Source organism: Papio anubis, chromosome 9, assembly GCF_008728515.1.
Source record: "Papio anubis isolate 15944 chromosome 9, Panubis1.0, whole genome shotgun sequence".
NCBI lineage: Eukaryota > Metazoa > Chordata > Mammalia > Primates > Cercopithecidae > Papio > Papio anubis.
Genome location: NC_044984.1, coordinates 58,253,086 through 58,274,412, shown reverse-complemented (window position 1 = coordinate 58,274,412; position 21,327 = coordinate 58,253,086). Strand labels below are relative to the sequence as shown.

The 21,327-nt window shown below is 40.3% G+C and overlaps 1 protein-coding gene and 1 pseudogene across 2 annotated transcripts in view; one reads left to right on the top strand and one right to left on the bottom strand.

Moving 5' to 3' along the window:
* Positions 1–21,327, bottom strand: part of SRGAP1 (SLIT-ROBO Rho GTPase activating protein 1) — a 318,550-nt gene that overhangs the window by 278,410 nt on the left and 18,813 nt on the right. The window lies entirely within an intron of this gene.
* On the top strand, positions 10,828–11,606 carry LOC108581003 (annotated as a pseudogene).

Genomic DNA, 21,327 nt, shown 5'->3' with positions numbered 1-21,327 from the left:
AATTAGCCTCAAGACATAAAGTTTTATACCCAAATTTTATAAAATGATGATTTAATATTTTTGTCAATCAAGATGAAGTAACCAGATAGTTGTAACACTATAACATTACTATAACATTGGAAAACAATGTTCCACCTACCCAACAACTTTATTTGTTTGAATGAGTCCATGTTGTGGTTTTAACAAAAGACAGAAAGAAAATGTGACTAAGACACATCTTAATTACAGGCTTTTTTTGGTTCTAATGTGAATTGTATTTTCCTATTAGATTATATTTTCCAGAAGAACAATGTGCATTTACATTTTCCCAAAGGGAAAAATACCTTTTCATGGGTTTATGTTTGCAAAGAAGTAAGAAGGCATTGGCAGAGAATCAATTTTCCCCAAAATACATATACACACACAAAATAAATACAGACTGCACAATTAAAGAAGCATTCCCATCCATTATTATTTTACTTTTTTTGAGATGGAGTTTCACTCTTGCTGCCCAAGCTGGAGTGTCATGGTGCAATCTCGGCTCACTGCAACCTCGCCTCCCGGGTTCGAGCCATTCTCCTACTTCAGCCTCCCAAGTAGCTGGGATTACAGGCACGTGCCACCACGCTCAGCTAATTTTTTGTATTTTTGGTAGACACTTGGTTTCGCCATGTTAGCCAGGCTAGTCTTAAACTCCTGACCTCAGATGATCTACCTGCCCCGGCCTCCAAAAGTGCTGGGATTACAGGCATGAGCCACAGCGCCTGGCCCATCATTTTCAATTTCAATATTATTGCAGCTTTAAGAGGAGAAGAAGTTCAAGTACAAAGCCTGGTTCATATTTTTTAAAAGGTTCATTAATAATTTCCAAGAAGATAAGGATGCAGTCAACCAAAATGATATAACCTATATTGAGAAAATAGTTAAGTACTACCTGATCCTAAAAAGTTAAAATACTCTAGTTGGTGATTGACTTTTGTGCAAACAATAAATCACATGCTTATCTTAGAAGTCAACATTAGCATACATCATTCTGTTTGTCACAGTATCTTAGCCACAAACTGCTTCTCCCACAAGATATAGACTAATGTTAAATGGTAGAAACATCTTGAATTTTGTAGTATTTAAATATAATTCTTCTCCATGACAGGGTTGTATGCTTTTTGGAATTTGAGTTCCATAAACACTGTAATTTCACAGTTAAACATATTTCCATGGTCATAAATATTCAAATTATATAATAAAGATAGTATAAGCAGCTGATAAAATGCGATTAACGTTCATTTACAGTAGCTTAGCAGGCTTAACCAAATGATACTTCTTCCCATAACAGGCTACAAGGTTCTGATTGCATTAAGCTCTCTGATTATTCTTTTCTATCCTATGATATTTGAATACTGTATCTGAGATTCCAAATATCACCATCAAGTGGATTGTAAAGTCTTTTGAAGTTCAAGAGTTCTAGGTTTCATGATACTAAAATTTTCTCCAAGCGTGTTTTCTGAGTTTGTACTTCTTAATTTCTTGTTTCCAAAAATGGTAGCTACTTACCATTTCTTCAATCTTTTCAGTTTAACTCTAGAAAACTAAGACCTCTGACAAAAAATTCATCAAACTTTTTATGTTGGTTTCATGTAAATAAACACACTTTTTTAAAACAGTGCATTACTCTGGATTTCCTCTGCTACATTTAAGTTATATTCAGCAAAGCTGTCTCAGAGAGATACAATAAACATGATTGTTATGTTTTAAGCAATAAACTCTGCTGTCAGCACATTACTTTCATTAAGTAAATTTTATCATTTGGCTTTATAAACAGCAGCTGGTAATTCTAGCTGAGTTTCCTTGTTTCTTAGTGATCAGCATGTCTTGGGAAGTGACTGCAACTAAGAAACTTTGTATATTGCAGAGACCTCTAAACTTGCAATCAACTACAGATTCAAATTACGTTCTTTTATAGAATTACGGCGGATTTTCATACAAACAAATACACTCCTATTGTCCCACCAAAATACCTTCCAAGCTGTTAAAAGTGTCCCTATTCTTGCTTAAAGTTATAATCTTAGGGCCAATCAAAAAGTATATCTAAGATAGCTTTGTCATAATCTTATTTATTGAGTTGTGTTGTAAATTTCAAAATCTATAACTTTTAAAAAATTTTAAAGAAATCTCAGGGCTATTTTTGTTTATAAAATAAGACAATAAACATATTTCTGGTTCAACAACATACCATTTAACACTGTGCAGTTTCATTTACATACATTTCAGCGTTCATAAGAACATAAAAATTCTAAATTGGGAGCAACTAATATTTTTACAGCTTGATTATTAGCAACCTTCCTGCTAAAAAACTGAAATAAAATAGGAGAAAATATTTAGAAACCTGATCTTTGAGGGTACAAACAAATACACACACACACACCAAATATTAACTAAGCACTTATTATGTACCAGGTATTACAGCCAGCTTATATTTGACGGATATAGTCTTTAAGGACAGCTCATGACTGTAATCCCCAACACTTTGGGAGGTGGAGGAAGGGGATCACTTGGGTTCAGGAGTTCAAGATCAGCCTGGGCAATGCAGTGAGACCCCATCTCAACAAAACTAAAAAATTAGCTAGGTGTGGTGGCAGATGACTGTAGTCCTAGATACTCAGGAGGCTGAGATGGGAGGGCCCTTTGAGCCCAGGAGGCTGAGGCTGTCATGAACTACAATCACGCAACTGCACTCTAGCCTGAGCAGCAGAGCAAGATCCTATCTCAAAAAAAATTAGGAAGGACCAAAGATGATGGAGAATAGAGGACAAACATTAAACAAGTAGTTACAATTAAATAATTACAATTAGAGTGAGTTTTAAAAAATATTTTATATATAATAAAAGTAATTATATCATAGCAACAGTAAAAGCTCATATTTGAGAGTTCACTATAAGGCCAGGTATTCTTCTAGCACTTTATATACTCATTCATTTAATCATCAATGTACTATACATTTGTTACAGAAAATTTGGAAAATAAACACACAAAGAAGAAGCTTTTAAATAACTATCCATCCCTTTTTCTCAGAAATAATAATGGTAATATATTCTGGTATATACTGTATTTTATTAATCATATTTTTCTCTCCTCATGAGATTTCTTAGTTTCATTGTCCTTTAATACTCTTCAAAAGTCATACTTTCTAATGGTTCCATATTATTCTAACACTTTCACATATCATAATTGATTTGATTATTTACTGGCTCTTGAATATTTACATGGCTTATAATTTTCTTTCTCTTTCTTTCTCTGTCTCTTTCTTCTTTCTTTCTTTTCTTTCTTTCCTCTCTCTCATTCTCTCTTTCAGACAGAGTCTCGCTCAGTCACCTAGGCTGGAGTGCAGTGGTGCAGATCTCAGTTCACTGCAACCTCCACTTCCCAGACTCAAGTGTCCTCCCATCTCAACCTCCAGAGTAGCTGCATGCGACCACAGGCACACACTACCATGCCTGGCTAATTTTTGTCTTTTTTGTAGAGACAGATTTTTGCCATGTTACCAGGCTGGTCTTGAACTCCTGGGCTCAAGTGATCCTCCCAACTCAGGCTCCCAAAGTGCTGGAATTACAGGTATGAGCCACTGCTCCCAGCCATAATTTTCATGTTTTAAAGAAAACTATGACGAGCACTCTTTGTTTTGTTTTTGTTTTGAGACAGAGTTTCGTTCTTGCTGCCCAAGCTGGAGTGCAATGGCGTGATCACGGCTCACCACAACCACCACCTCCCAGGTTCAAGCGATTCTCTTGCCTCAGCCTCCTGAGTATCTGGGATTACAGACATGTGCCACCACGCCCGGCTAATTTTGTGTTTTTAGTAGAGACGGGGTTTCCCCATGTTGGTCAGGCTGGTCTCGAACTCCCGACCCAGGTGATCCACCGCCTTGGTCTCCCAAAGTGCTGGGATTATAGGCGTGAGCCACCACGCCAGGCCAACCATTCTTATACATAATATTCATCCTCATCTCTGATTATTTCCTCTGGAGAGATTTGTAAAAGTAAGATTACAGGCCGGGCACAGTGGCTTACGCCTGTAACCCCTGCCCTTTGGGAGGCCAGGTAGGCAGATCACCTGAGGTCGGGAGTTTGAGACCAGCCTGATCAACATGGAGAAACCCCATCTCTACTAAAAACACACAATTAGCTGGGCTTGGTGGCACATGCCTGCAATCCCAGCTACTCGGGAGGCTGAGGCAGGAGAATCGCTTGAACCCAGGAGGCAGAAGTTGCAGTGAGTTGAGATTGCGCCATTGCACTCCGGCCTGGGCAACAAGAGGGAAACTCCGTCTCAAAAAAAAAAGTAAGATTACAGAGCCAAATTGCACTGTAGAAAGACTGTATCAATTTTCACTCCCACTCCTAGTGAGAAATTATGTTTATCATACCATACCCTCAACTTCATAAAGTATTATCCTAAAAATTCCAACTGAAAAGTAAAATTGTATCTCATGGTGTGTGATCAACCTATGCAGCAAAGATTCCTTAGCTATGAGGAACATATTGACAATATGACAGGGACATATTTTTTTAAAAGAGGACAGTTTGGCTGGTGGTGGCTCATACCTGTAATCCCAGCACTTTGGGAGGCCGAGGCGATCGAGGGCGGATCACCTGAGATCAGGAGTTCGACACCAGCCTGGCCAACATGGCAAAACTCTGTCTCTACTAAAAATACATAATTAGCCAGGCATGGTGGCGCATGCCTCTAATCCCAGCTACTCGGGAGGCTGAGGCAACAGAACTGCCTGAGCCCGGAAGCGGGAGGTTGCAGTGAGTCAAGATTGTGGCACTGCACTCCAGCCAGGGTTACAGAGGGAGGAGGAGGAGGAGAAGGAGGTGGAGGAGGAGGAGGAGGAAGAGGAGGAGATGACAGTTTACATCAAATAGGAATTAGATTTAGAAAACTTTAAGTGGCAAACATCAGACTCTAGAACTTAAGAAAAAGGGAGTAAAACTGAAGTTCCTTAATGCAAATACTTCCCACAAGAAGTCAGGACATTAGGATTTTTTTTCTCAGATTAAATTTGTGTCGAGGCATCTAAATGCCAAAATGGTAGAAGAAAATGGAAAGATGTGTAATTTGGCATACAAAACATATTGATTGAGAAAGTGACTCAAATGAAATAAAATGAAGAGGAGCATTTTATCAGAGAGAAGCTGACCATGGCAAAAGCTATGTATACAAACAACTTCACCATGGAGAGACGGAATACACAGAATGCACGATCCATCATTCCCAAATGATTAAATGATTTACTACTACTTTCCAAAAAATCTCGAGAGTCATAACCGGGGATACTTTCACCACACCGTATCTGGCCTTGAATTCTTCCCAGCTTGTCCCTCAAGAGCCCAAGAAATTTCTAGAAAATTGATACAACAGATAATGGACTCCTTGCACAGCTGAACTTACTGGGAAAAAAAATTAAAAACAAGAAATGGGAAAATATTTCATTTTTGGAGAAATATGATACTGGATTAAACTTGAAGAATTCAAAGAGCTTAAAACACACACACATATGCATCCATACACACATACACACACACATGTGCACATATGGCTATCCACTGTTGGCTAAAAGTTAAAACCTCTAGGACTGGTATTCTGGACACTGACATCTCACATGTACCCTGGACTGAGTGAGTTCAGTCAGGGACCCTGGCATCATGCCCATTACCAAAGAGTTAGGAGACAAGTGAATATATGCATTCTCCAGGGGAAAAATTCTAGGTTAGTCCAAAGAACAATTACAGATGATAAAGCATTTCCTACATTTTCATTGTTCCTATATAGAGAAAGGCACTCAACAGAATTCTGTATATTTGTGAAGAAAATTCTTTTTCCTGAATGTATGTTTTATCTGAAATGTATTTTTCTACCTAGAAGATACAGCAGTGAACTCCCAACATTTATTAATTAGTTTGCATTCACTACATATCAATGGATACAGTGATAACTAACATTTCCTTCAGTCAACAGAGAGTTAGTATTTCATTCTAAGTGCCAGGAACTGTGTCATGTGCCAGTAATACAGGGAAAATCCAGACTGGATCCCAGTCCTCAGAATGCCCACGGTTTGGCAGGCTAAACATACACTTTCATTAGCAAGCAAGTGTTAAAGGGCATTCACGTCTATCAAGATGTAAAACCCCTGAAAGTGGCAGATTTCTCAGTAAAAATAAAATACTTCTTCTCTACAGACAGTATGAGAAGAGCAAAAGATAAAAGAGATTCCAATGGAACTGATCCTTCTTCTTCAAACACTTAATTCCAAAGAAATATATATGCATTTATCACACAACTGACTCCATGAAGTCAATGTTCCCATGAAGGGAACATTCCAAATGAAAAGGAACACCTAGCCCCATTCCTTCCCACTTAGTAACAATATGCCTGCAATGCAGTCAGGTAACCCATTTCACGTCATATAAAATAAAATGTTTTAAAAAGAGTCAATTTTCTCAAACTAGAAATCACTTAAATCTCTTTCTGATAAGGCATTTTTTCATAACTTTTTAAATAATCAAATTTCTCACCTTCTGAAAATCAAGATAGCATTAATGATTATTATAACTAAAATGACAAATGAAGGCCAGGGAACAAAGCAAGATCCTATCTTTAGAAAAAAATAAAAATAATAAAATTAGCCAGGCCTGGTGGTTCATGCCTGTAGTCCCAGCTACTCAGGAAGGCGAAGTGGGAGTATCTCTTGAGCCTGGGAGCTCAAGGCTGCAGTGAGCCGTGATTGTGCCACTGCACTCTAGCCTGGCCAACAGAGTGAGATTTTGTCTCAAAAAAAAGACAAATGACAGAAGTAAGTTCTAAACTAACCTGCAATGGCTGATATGATGGAACTGAACCCCCAACTGAAAATTTAACAAAGTTAAACATGCCATATGAAAATCTTTTAAATTTATTAGCCAGGATAGGAAAAGTAAGAAAATTACATTTGTTGCACATCTAAATCTAAGCCACGCTTTTACAACAACTTTCCAAGAGTTACCTAATTTAATCCCACAAACAGTGCTCTGATTCCTGAGTTATAGAGGAGCCTGTTGCCCAGGTCAGAGTACAAGGGCACGATCTTGGGTCACTGCAGCCTCCACCTCCCGGGTTCAAGCAATTCTCCTGCCTCAGCCTCCCAAGTAGCTGGGATTACGGGCATACGCCACCACGCCTGGCTAATTTTGTATTTTTAGGAGATGGGGTTTCGCCATGTTGGCCAAGCTGGTCTTGAACTCCTGACCTCAAATGATCCACCCACCTCAGCCTCCCAAAGTGCTGGGATTTCAGGCATGAGCCACCACGCCTGGCCTGCCTCATTTATTTAATCAGAACAAACATGCCTGCCCACTCCATAAAAGAGTTGGGAGAATCAAGTGTTGTCTGTGCATGTACAAGTGTGCTTTGGAAAACTGTACAGCACCATGTATAGTGTTACTGGTTTTGTAACTTTTCAAAGGGGAAGAAATATATAAAAGTTGCAAATGAGGAAGCAAATTATGCCTTGTAAAAGGAAGAACTCTACCAATTCACCTGTTCAAACTTCCTTGTGAAGGGCTGGGCTGCCTACCCTTTAAAGAATTCAAGCAAAAGCCCTATTACTACTTGTCTGAGATTCCGGATGGGTAGAGAGAAGTTGGATTAGATGATATTAATGTCCATTCTACTTCTAACATTTTCCAAGGCCAAAAACAGATTGAACAGAATCTTTCCCACAGGGAAGGAATACCTTTTTCCCTTTAGTACCTTTATCCTGACTTTTAAAATGTTTTGGGGCCGGGCACGGTGGCTCACACCTGTAATCCCAGCATTTTGGGAAGCCGAGGTGGGCGAATTGCTTGAGGTCAGAAGTTCAAGACCAGCCTGGCCAACATGGTGAAATGCTGTCTCTATCAAAAATACAAGAAGTTAGCCAGGTGTGGTGGCGCACGTCTGTGGTCCCAGCTACTCGGGAGGCTGAGGCAGGAGAATTGCTTGAACCAGGGAGGTGGAGGTTGTAGTGAGCCGAGATCACACCACTGCACTCCAGACTGGGTGACAGAGCAAGGCTCCATCGCAAAAATAAATAAACAAATAAACAATAATAAATAAAAATGTTTTGGATTATTCAGAAATGCAAAAAACCTATGGTTCAAAAGAGAAAGAACTTTGATCACCTGCAGACGTAAAAGTTCAGGTAATCATCTTCTCACTTCACCTCTTCAGTCTTTCTTGCCCCAGTGGTTTACTTACCTCTGGGCGGTGGTTCATCTCTTAGATATGCTTGAATCAGTAGTCTTCAAGCCTTTTTTTTTTTTTTTTTTTTAAGAGACAGGGTCTCACTCTGTCACCCAGGCTGAAGTGCAGTGGTTCAATCATAACTCATTGTAGCCTAGATCTCCTAGGCTCAAGTGGTCCTCTCACCTTAGCCTTCTGAGTAGCTGAGATTACAAGTGCGAGTAACCATGCCCAGCAACCCCAAACATTTTTGTGATAGACCCCATAAAAAAAGAGCATTATCTCAATGTGTGTCTATTTCCACATTTATAGATTATGCATGTGTGCTATTCTGTGAATATATTTTAGGTATTACATATACAATAAAACATAAAAGGAGACAATAAAGATGACATTTTCTTCCAGTACAGCACTGTGTGTCTTAATCTCTACTTTGTAAACCTGATAGATCAGTCACTTCTTCCTCCCATGAGCGGTGAAGTCCTCTTGATTCCACCTTTCATATCTCCTTCATATCTCTCAAGGTTAAGATGAAACTGAGGCCTTCAGCATGCTACTAAAGAGTACAAGGAGACCTTTAAACTGGCCTCCCTCCACTCAGTGTTTTCCAGTCTATCTTTCATGCTCACGTTTGACCTTATCACTTTCAATAGCTCCCTACTGTACACAAAATCTAACTGTTTGGCCGGGCACATGGCTCACACCTGTAATCTCAGCACTTTGGGAGGCCGAGGCGGGTGGATCACGAGGTCAGGAGATCGAGACCACCCTGGCTAACACAGTGAAACCCCATCTCTACTAAAAATACAAAAAATTAGCTGGGCGTGGTGGCAGGCACCTGTAGTCCCAGCTACTTGGGAGGCTAAGGCAGGAGAATCACTTGAACCCTGCAAGCTGAGGCTGTAGTGAGCTGAGATCGCACCACTGCACTCCAGCCTGGGCAACAGGGTGAGACTCCATCTCAAAAAATAAAAAAAAATACAATAAAATCTAACTGTTTATACGGCATTTAGCCAAGGCTTATATAACATAATAGATGTCATTTTACTGGCTATGTCATCTCTGGTAAATTCAACTTTCTCCATTTTCTTTTCTTGTTTTTTTGCGATGGATTTTCGCTCTTGATGCCCAGGCTGGAGTGCAATGGCTCAATCTCAGCTCACTGCAACTTCTGCCTCCTGAGTTCAAGCAATTCTCCTGCCTCAGCCTCCTAACTAGCTGGGATTACAGGCATGCACCACCACACCCAGCTAATTTTTTTGTATTTTTAATAGAGATGAGGTTTCACCACATCAGTCAGACTGGTCTTGAGCTCCTGACCGCAGGTGATCCACCCGCCTTGGCCTCCCAAAGTGCTGGGATTACAGGTGTGAGCCACCGCACCCGGCCAACTTTCCCCAGTTTTCTAATCTAGAAAATGGGATAATGGGGTTAGCAGTGTGTACCTCACATATTTCTTGTGAGATTTAAGCAAAATGTAAAATTCACTTACACTGCCTGGCATAAACTGTATGCCCAATAGCTATTAGCTATTATTAGCATTACCTGTTATTCTCATCTTTTACTACTCTGCTCAAGGCACTTAAAACACTAAGCTCATGATTGTTAAGAAGGAAACATATTAGAATCATTTGAGGAGCCTTTCCTCTACCTGGAATGCCCCTCCTTTCCTAGAGAACTCCTCATCCATCAAGGTCTAGCCCAGATGTCTCCCTCATGAGTTTGTATTGTACTCTCCCAGGCAGAATGAATTTCTTCCTCCACAATATTCCCATAAATTAAGATATCTCTAACAGACTCTACGGCAAATCTTTGTTTACTTTTCCACCTTAAAACCAGGATACAAACCACAAAAAGACACGGACTGTGTTTCACTATTCATTCAACAAACACTGCCTGACTGACTACTATAAGACAAAAAAGGGTCCCAATAAAAAAACAAATCCCTGTCCTTGATAAATCTATAAAGATATTCAATAGCTGTTTGTTGAATGAGTGAACTTATGATACTTAATTCCAGCATGACTGTAAATGAATGTAAACCAGTGACCCAGAATCAAATACTTCAATTATCTTAACAATATAATGGAGTCACAGTACATTTAATCTATTGGAGTTGAACCACGTGTCTATGTTTACTTGGAAGGGAAGAAAGGAGAAAGGACAAAATCCTATTTTCCCTAATATCTTTTCCCTCTTTCAACTAGACTGTGGCCACAGGCAAGTGTGGGGTCGTAGCCCATAAGCAAAGAGAAATTTACATCAATTTCTGGCTTCAGAGCTTTCATGGATGCACTTCTTGGTGACTTGGGGATTTTCAAGGGTAATTTTACAAAATGTTTTCTCCTTATTGTCTGACTTGAGATCCTACCCCTCACGTAAGTTGTAGTTGCCATATAACTAATGTTAAAGCAATTTCATAAATTGCCAGTAGACTAGGGTACAAAAACAATCAAACAGGTGCTCTCATGAAACATAACGAAATGTTCCATTTAAAGAAAAACTCCCGGTTAGACAAGAGCTGTACAAGGCGAGGGTCTCGGTCGCTATTTCTTGTTTTCATCATATAGACAGAACAGCTCTGCTGCAAAGATGGTCAATGTACCTAACCCCGAAGAACCTTCTGTAAGAAGTGTGGCAAGCATCAGCCTCACAAAGTGACACACTATAAGAAGGGCAAGGATTCCTTGTATGCCCAGGGAAAGAGGCGCGATGATCAGAATCAGAGTGGCTATGGTGGGCAGACAAAGCCAATTTTCTGGAAGGCTAAGACCACAAAGAAGATTGTGCTAATTAGGCTGGACTGTGTTGAGCCTAACTGCAGATCCAAGAGGATGCTGGCCATTAAGAGATGCAAGCATTTTGAATTAGGAGGAGATAAGATGAGAAAGGACCAAATGATCCAGTTCTAAACTTTGGAATATTTTTCTTTTAATTTTGAAGAGAAAATGTTGAAGCCATAGAAAAATTACCTGTAGGAAAATAAATACAGTGATATTCTTACACCAAAAAAAAAAAAAAAAAGAAAAGAAAAGAAAAACTCCCAACCTCACGCTAACTTGCATGAGCCATAACCTACAAAAAACCTGTACTTCAGTTGTTCTAGAGTCAGGTGTCAAATGTGATGACTGTCCTAAGAGCTGGTGGTAATTGTAGAAAACTGAAATGCACTAGCGAAGCCCTAAGAAGGGTTACATTGCCCTGTGTTCTTTTTCCTTAGTTCAAAAGCACATGCAGATTTGCAGGGAAATTGAACCATTAATCCTTAAGGGCTCATCAGGCTCCCACTTTAGATTTCAATTTACCCAGGTGCGGCATGAAAAGGCGCTTTACAATTTGGGAAGGGAACAAAATATGAAAATGAAGGAAAAATGGCAAAGCAAAAAGCAAGGAGCTACACACATTTTCTAGAATCTTAGTTTAAATAGCCATGATCTGATGTCCATTGAGAGCAATTGTAAGAAAGGTAAAAGATCTTTGGGAAATTGGGAGGAAAATTAGCATTTAAATTGGCTAACTTAAGAAAGTTACAAAATCGCTTGCTTTTTACAGCAGTAGTTCCCGAAGTGTGGTCGTTGACCTACAGTATCAGTCTCACCTGGTAACTTGTTACAAATGCAAATTTGGGGGCTTGAGGTGGGGCCTGTGTCAAGTGGTTCTACCAGAATTCCTAGCACCACTCAAAGAGGACCAACAACAAAGGGTGAACACTTAAATAAAATCAAGAGAAGAGATAGAAGCTCAAGAGATACAACTTCTTTCCCAAGAAAATCAAGCTGGAAGGCAGGGAGAGGTGGCTCACTCCTATAATCCCTAATCTCAGCACTTTGGGAGGCTGAGGCAGGTGGATTGCTTGAGCTCAGGAGTTCAAGACAAGCCTGACCAACATGGAAAACCTCCATCTCTACTAAAAATACAAAAATTAGTTGGGCATGGTGACGCACGCCTGTAGTCCCAGCTACTCAGGAGGTTGAGGCAGGAGAATCATTTGAACCCCAGAAGCGGAGGTTGCGGTGAGAGAGGAGATCGCACCATTGCACTCCAGCCTGGGAGACAGAGCAAGACTCTCAAAAAAAAAAAAAAAAAAAAAAAGATAGGGAGAAACCTCTTCATTTGGAAACTAGCAAAGCCTTGTATTGGAAGTAACAAGGAGCTGAGGCAGTGATTCTTATAATCCCTAGGAACAGGGCACAGGATTTTAGCAAGAGTATTCATTCCAATTTAGGATTTTAAAAAATATTTCTCCCCAAACTGCCTTTTCTTTTTTTTTTCTTTTTAGATGTATTTCTTCTCTACAGGCAAGTTCTACTCAAACCGCTTTTTCTAATGCCTATAAAGAGGCAGCTCCATCACGAGTTTCCTCATCAAATAATCCATTGAGGTAATAATAAAACAACAATTTTCTGTTAGCACATAATTGTTGAACAACAATAACAAAAAGATACAGACTTTTATCTGAACTTATAAACCCTATTAGGTCAAAGATGGCAATCATTCTTCCTAGTTTTTTGGAAGTTTAAATGGAATGAATGGCATGCCATGTAAGCATTTAACCTTTTTTAAGGCGGCATCCTGATGTAGCGCTGCAGGATGGTTGCAGCACCGGTTTGGACCCTGGTGGCGCCACCATTTACCAGCTATGTGATCTTGGGAAAAAGACCTCAAGTTTCTAAGTTTTGAGTTTCTTTCTTCCTATCTGTAATGTGACACCAATATGACCTCCCTTAAAAAAGAACACACTGTGAATGCAAGCCGCTGTTACTAAGACATTAACCATAACCCCAGGCAACAGTCATATTGTATCGACTAGGTTGATCCAAAAGTAATCTCGGTTTTTGCCATTACTTTTGCACCAACCTAATAGTAAACTGTCATACAGGATTTCAGGCATTTTGGATTCGATTACAAGTATCAGTATAAACCCAAGCTTTCTTCTGAGTCACCATTAAGGAGACAATCAAATTATAACGACTTTAATGGCATAGTGAATAAGGTCAGAAAGTGGTCTGACCTTTTAGAACTACTGATACCATTTAAAAGTTAAGGAGACACTTGCAGATCTTATGATGAGAGTGGTCTCCTTATAAAAATATTACCTCTCCCCCTATTAAAATAGTACTCCCCCACTGCACATAGAAAATAGAATTCAGGCCAGGCGCAGTGGCTCATGGCTGTACTCCTAGCACTTTTGGAGGCCAAGGCTGGCATATCGCTTGAGACAAGGAGTTCAAGGCCAGCCTGGGAAACATAGCAAAACCCCATCCATCTCTACAAAAAAATTAGCCAGGTTTGCTGGTGTGCTCAGCTACTTGGGAGGCTGAGGTGGGAGGCTCACCTGAGCCCAAGAAGTCAAGGCTGCAGTGAGCTGAGATTATGCCACTGAACTCTAGCCTGGGCAATAGAGCAAAAGCCTGTAAAAATAGATAGACAGCCACGCACGGTGGTTCACGTCTGTAAGCCCAACACTTTGGGAGGCTGAGGCAGGCAGATCACCTCAAGTCAGGAGTTTGACATTAGGCTGGCCAACCTGGTGAGACCCCGTCTCTACTAAAAATACAAAAAATTAGCTGGGTGTGGTGGTGAATGCCTGTAATCCCATCTACTTGGGAGGCTGAGGCAGGAGAATCGCTTGAAACCGGGAGGCAGAGGTGGCAGTGAGCCGAGATTGTGCCAGTGCACTCCAGCCTGAGCAACAAAGTGAAACTCTATCTCAAAAAATAAAAAATATATATATATGAAAATAGAATTTATTAGCCCTTTAGATTCTCTTAATGATGATGTAAGAAATTGTAATAAAATGCCTCTTTGTAGCCAAATGTTACAGGAAGCCTACCAACACAACACTTTTTAACATTGGGTAAAGAATAGCTTGGCCGGGCGCGGTGGCTCACGCCTGTAATCCCAGCACTTTGGGAGGCCGAGGCGGGCGGATCACAAGGTCAGGAGATCGAGACCACAGTGAAACCCCGTCTCTACTAAAAATACAAAAAATTAGCCGGGCGCGGTGGTGGGCGCCTGTAGTCCCAGCTACTCAGGAGGCTGAGGCAGGAGAATGGCGTGAACCCGGGAGGCGGAGCTTGCAGTGAGCCGAGATCGCGCCACTGCACTCCAGCCTGGGCCACAGCGCGAGACTCCGTCTCAAAAAAAAAAGAATAGCTTCTGGTGATAAATAGCTCCCTGCTTTTCTAAAGCACCATTAACATCCGCATTTTTTTAGTGTTTGCTTTGCAACATTTTAATCTGTTACATAATTTCAACTTCTTTGGAGATGAGTGAGTTTTAAATTATTTTTTTTTAAATGTCACTAATTAAGACCATAGCTTCTGGTAGTAGTAAATAATATTATTATGGCAACTCATTGTTATTGAGCCCTTACTACATGCCAAAAAAAAGTGTTAAGCTCTTTGAAGGTATTATCTCATTTAATCATTAAGCCTCACAATAATCTTATAAGATAGATTCATCTTATAAGACTGATTCATCACATCCATTTTTCAGATTAAAAAGTTGAGGTTCCAGAGTAGCCATAATTTGAATTGGCTTTATCCAAGGTCTCAACCTCTACACTGTGTTGACTCTTTAAATGAAGTTCAATCACTGAAACTGACACAGATAAAAGAACAGAGGTGGCTATTGGTAAAGGCCACCACTATTCCATTTGAAAGACAATCTTGTTTCTAAATCAAAAAAGAAAAACAAGTAATATCAATAACTCTTTTTTTTTTTTTTTTTGAGACGGAGTCTCGCTCTGTCGCCCAGGCTGGAGTGCAGTGTCGCCATCTCCACTCACTGCAAGCTCCGCCTCCCGTGTTCACGCCATTCTCCTGCCTCAGCCTCCTGTGTAGCTGGGACCACAGGCATCCGCCACCACGACCGGCTAATTTTTGTATTTTTAGTAGAGACGGTTTCACCGTGTTAGCCAGGATGGTCTCGATCTCCTGATCTCGTGATCCACCCGTCTCGGCCTCCCAAAGTGCTGGGATTACAGGCGTGAGCCACCGCGCCCGGCCCAATATCAATAACTCTTAAAGGGATAAGGCAACTCTTTATATGTTTATATGGCATGGTGCAGACTAGCACTACTCAGATGAAGGTCAGCAAACTGTGCATTTCAGATCCACAATGAGATAGGGAGCTTAGGCTAGACTCTAAAGCATCACATCACTAACCACTGTTTAGTTTAGTAGGAAGATTTTCTGAATAAAGAAAGCAGTGTGGAGGCCAGGCGTGGTGGCTCCCGCTTGTAATCCCGGAACTTTGTAAGGCCAAGGTTAAGAGCATTGCTTAAGTCCAGGAGTTCGAGAGCACCCTGGGCAACATGGCGAAATACAAAAATGAGCTGGGCATAGTGATGAACATCTGTAGTACCAGCTACTCAGGAGGCTGAGGTGGGAGGATCAGTTGAGTCCAGGAGATTGAGGCTGCAGTGAGCCATGAGTGTGCCACTGCACTCTAGCCTGGGTGACAGAGTGAGAGCCTGTCTCAAAAAAAAAAAAAAAAAGAAAGAAAGAAAGAAAGAAATGTCACGATTTACCTTATCTCCTCATAGACTGGTAACAAACACGTTGCTGACCAGCACTGGTCTATGAACTACGATTGAGTAGCACTGGTATAGATGATACATTGTTGAGAAAAGAAAAAAAAAAAGGCTATATTAACTATCCTGCAAATTATCCCATTTGTTCAATAAGTAAATAAATAGATTATATAAATATAAATAAGTACAAATGATGCCATTGGAAGGATGTATTCAGTTGGTGCAAATGTACTCATGGATTTTGCATTGCTGAAATTTGCTGTCTGATATTAGAATACATTCTTACATAATTGTGGTTATGTTATACATCATTTTAATGCATATTTCTCACTTTATGTTTTCTTGCTAATAACTTATTACTTGCTGTTTATTTTATATTTATTTTAGACAATGGAAATGATGTTAGACAAAAAGCAGATTCAAGTGATGTTCAAGTTAAAAATGGGTCATAAAGCAGTGGAGACAACTCACAATATCAACAACACATTTGGCCCAGGAATTGCTTATGAACATACAGTGCAGTGGTGGTTCAAGAAGTTTTGCGAAGGAGATGAGAGGCTTGAAGATGAGGAGTTTAGTGACCGGCCAATGGAAGTTGACAATGACCAGTTGAGAGCAACCATCAAAGCTGATTCTCTTACAACTACACAAAAAGTTGCCAAAGAACAACATCGACCATTCTACAGTCACTCAGCATTTGAAGCACACTGGAAAGGTGAAAAAGCTTGATAAGTGGGTGCCTCATGAGCTGAGCAAAAATTTAAAAAAACTCATCATTTTGAAGTGTTGTTTTCTCTCATTGTGTGAAACAATAACGAACCATTTCTCAATCAGATTGTGACATGTGGTATAAAAAGTGGATTTTATACCACAACCAACAACGATGAGCTGAGTGGCTGGACTGGGAGAAGCTCCAAAGCAATTCCTAAAACCAAACTTGCACCAGAAAAAAGGTCATGGTTATCGTTTGGTGGTCTGCTGCCGGTCTGATCCACTATAGCTTTCCGAATCCCAGGAACACCATTACATCTGAGAAGTATGCTCAGCAAATGGATGAGATGCACCGAAAACTGCAACACCTGCAGCCAGCATTGGTCAATAGGAAAGGCCCAATTCTTCTCCATGACAATGGCCAAAGGAACTTCGCACGACCAACGCTTCAACAGTTGAAGGGATTGGGTTACAAAGTTTTGCCTTATCTACCATATTCACCTGACCTCGCGCCAATTGACTGCCACTTCTTCAAGCATCTCAATGATTTTTTGCAGGGAAAACACTTCCACAACCAGCAGAATGCAGCAAATGCTTTTCAAGAATTTGTTGAATCATGAAGCACAGATTATTTTTGGTGGGGGTGGGGGGACTGAATCTCGTTCTATTGCCCAGGCTGGAGTACAGTGGCAGGATCTCGGCTCACTGGAACCTCCGCCTCCTGGGTTCAAGCGATTCTCCTGCCTTAGCCTCCCAAGTAGCTATGATTACAGGCACCCACCACCATGCCCAGCTAATTTTTGTATTTTTAGTAGAGACGGGGTTTCGCCATGTTGGCCAGGCTGGTCTTGAACTCCTGACCTCATGTGATCCTCCCTGTGATCCGCCCGCCTCAGCCTCCCAAAGTGCTGGGATTACAGGAGTGAGTCACCGTGCCCGGCCCATAGATTTTTACTCTACAGGAATAAACAAACTTATTTCTCATTGGCAAAAATGTGTTGATTATAATGGTTCCTATTTTGATTAATAAAAATGTGTTTGAGCCTAATAAAAATGATTTAAAATTCATGGTGCAAAAGTGCAATTACTTTTGCATGTAAAACTCTGTATGTAATACTCTGAACCATTAAGAGTAGTTATCTTTGGAAAGGTGAGAACTTTCATTTTCTGCCTTATCAATCTCTATTTTAGCCAACAAGTTGATTTTTTTATATAACCATAAAGTTATATGAGTGGAATTTTTTTTTAAACAGAAAATGTTTTATTTTCCCAGGCTAACAATTTTTTCTAATTCACTAAAGGTGATTGTTTATTTGGATTTCCTTTGTTTTTACCTAATGTTCTTTTCCTGTTGCAGGATCCTATCTAGACACCATGTTATGTTTAGTCCCCATTTACTCCTTAGGCTCCCCTTGGCTACTAAGTCTTTTGCAACCTAACATTTATTATTATTGCTTTCAAGGCCAGAGTTTATCAAAGTGGTAATACATTCACATATTTTGAGCATTCCACGTGACAGACAGTTCAACACTTTACTTGTCTCAGCAATGCTCTGAAAGGGGTACTGTCATTATCACTATTTTAATGGCAGGAAAGTAAGGCAGAGTGAGATTAACTAATTTGCCCATAGTTAAACTGCCAGAAAGTAGCTGAGCTGGGTGATGTAGAGCCTAGCAGTTTGACTCCTGAGGCCATGCTACAAACTACTAGGTTACATGAGACGTATACAAATCTACATGAGTGTGCTTATTTCAGAGCATCGTATGGTATCTGAAAATGGGGCGTGGTATTATGAGACTGTGAAATATCCAAAAGATGAATAACCACAATTATAATAAAATTTTTGTTTCACAGTGCACAAGGCTTTCTGTACATTATTTTACAACGTAATTCCAAGATTGCTGGAAGAAATCTTGGAATTAGATGCTAAACAGAAAAGAACCTGAAGTACAGTTCCCGTCTTCAAAGAAGATACTTATTCATAGATTAGGTATTTGGAGAATATTGTTACATTAAGTTTAACCTAAAGCTGCCTTCTCATATATTTTAAGTTTAGCGTAAAGGTTTCTCTGGACATGGAAAACTGAAACTTTACTGGAAATATAAACAGACTATAACCTACTCTTGTGCCAATCACCAAATTTTGGCCAATTAAAGGTGGCCAGGGGTTCAAACTGTATTCAAATAAGGCAAATGCCAAGCTGTAACCAATCCACCTGTTTCTGTACCTCACTTCCGTTTTCTATACATCACTTTCCCTTTTCTGTCCATAAATCTTCTTCCACCATGTGGCTGCACTGGAGTCTCTGAGCTTATTACTCTGGCTTGGGAGGCAGCCCAAATCACAAATTGTTCTTTGCTCAATTAAACACTGTTAAATTTAATTTGTTTAAACTTTTTCTTTTAACAATACAGATAGATGTGTATAATTAAAACTCTTAGCTCTAGAATAATACAGTCTGGAAATCTTTCAAATATAGATTTTTGGTGACACATTTGAGAGTTCCCATAAACACTGTCAATACAAGTGCAACAGAAGTTCAGTAAAAAATGGAGCAACTGTGGTCGGGCACGGTGGCTTACGCCTATAATCCCAGCACTTTGGGAGGCCAAGGCAGGCAGATCACTTAAGGCTAGGAGTTCGAGACCAGCTTGGCCAACACGGTGAAACCCCGTCTCTACTAAAGACACAAAATTAGGCAGGCATGGCAGCACATGCCTGTCATCCCAGCTACTCGGGAGGCTGAGGCATGAGAATTCCTTGAACCCAGGAAGCGGAGGTTGCAGTGAACCTAGATCATGCCACCACACTCCAGCCTGGGCGATAAGGTAAGACACTGTCTCAAAAAAAAAAAAAAAAAAAAAAAAGAGCAACCATTTGAAAAGGCATTCATTTCTTTTTTGTAATACTGTACTCAGAAAACTCTTTTCTAAGAACACAAAAACTAACAAATTTTCTCTTCTAAATTCTCAAAACCTACCAGCTTTCTGTGCCAAAACATTATCAAGCAATGTTTCCACTGTCTGTCATGATGTAAATAAAAGTGAAAACTTTTCACAGCCAAAGAAATGGTGAGCAAATTAATCAAGCCCTGGGGTCAGCCAAAGAAAACAGTTCTTGCCTTTTCTAGTGCAAGTTTCTAAAAAGGTGCTCTTTTTCCCTACCTCTCCTCTACCAGCGGGGAATGGGCAGAACTCAGTCCTGCAGCAATGATCCAACCTCTCGTTCACTGACTTCTGGAATTTCCCCTGGTGCTTGAGGATTATAATTTGACTGAATGGTACTCGAACTGTGGTAATCAATATGAGCAGAAGGATAAAGCCATCACTTTCAAAGAAAACTTTGTGAACGGCATTGAGAAGACATCAAAAGACAACACACAGTGCCATTACACATGTAAAACAAGATGAGCGAACGGATGTCTTCCTACTCCTCCTTGGTAAATACTGTTCCAAAGCTGAATTCCACTGGTGAAATCATGCTAATTTCACGGCCAAACTAAAATGTGGATATCTTCAGAAGTGAAAAAGGTCTGACTTAAGATAAGCAGACACCATTGTTCTATCTTAATTGCTAGAGGTCTGTGAGAGGGAGCTGTTTGCATAAGCCGCACCTTCAGAATAATACAAGTGAAGGGCAAAAGTCCATATGTCTTCCACAGACCAACTGAGCAGGGAGTCAGAAATGACAGTCCAGGAACTGTGACATCGAATGCTTTAAGAACTGCTGGAACCTTTGTAAATGCTCTTCTTGTGCCAAGTTGGCTGTGACACCAAAAAGCCTGCAGGGTGGCACCTCCCCCACAGAGCGTAGTGTCATAGGTCTCTACAGCCAGCCTTGGAGTAGGAAAGAATCACAAGGGATAAACTGGTAGAAGCAGCTCTACAAGGAATGTTGCCATCTGCACACTGCAATGAAAGACCACACTGTCTAACGGCAATACCAAGACCCCAGAGATTTCCCAACACCATCTCAGATTGTTCAGAAAAATTCTTATGTGTTCATGTTCTGCCCATATCAGAGCCTTTCACTGATCCTCACCACACATTTTCCCCCACATTTCCATATATCCTGGATTCTTCCATATGCAGACACAAACCTATATATGAGGAACTCTAAAGCGTTCGTGCAACATTTTTTTGCTCTCCTGTATGTGTATCCTCCTCAGTGTGCAGCTCTTGGACTATAAACGTCATTCGAGATAGCAAGGACCTGAGCCATGGAATTCTCTTTATGAAAAAAAACAAAGACTTACTCTTCCCACAGTAACTTGAACTATACTAAAATAAATACTGGATAAATTTAAATAGTTCTAATTATTCATGAGCTAAAAAAATACAACTGGATATTAGATTTTGACTTCCTGTAGTATAGTAAATATAGATACACCCCATATGACCCTTCTGGTTGAAATTAAAATGCTGGATTTTGGCCCAGCGTGGTGGCTCATGCCTGTAATCTGAGCACTTTGGGAGGCTGAGGCGGGTGGATCACCTGACGTCAGGGGTTCGAGACCAGCCTGGCCAATATGGTGAAACCCCATCTCTACTAAAAATACAAAGATTAGCCGGGCATGGTGGCGCTCACCTGTAATCCCAGCTACTCTGAGGCTGAAGCAGGAGAATCGCTAGAACCTGGGAGGTGGAAGTTGCAGAGGTTACAGTGAGCCAAGATCGTGCCACTGCACTCAAGCCTGGATGATTCCGTCTCAAAAAAAAAATAAAAATAAAATAATGCTGGATTTTTAAAATGTACTTTTAACCACATCACTGAGCTTTCACATAAGTAAAGAACTTTAAGGGTCCCATAGCAAGATAAAATCAGTATAAAATGGATCCAATGA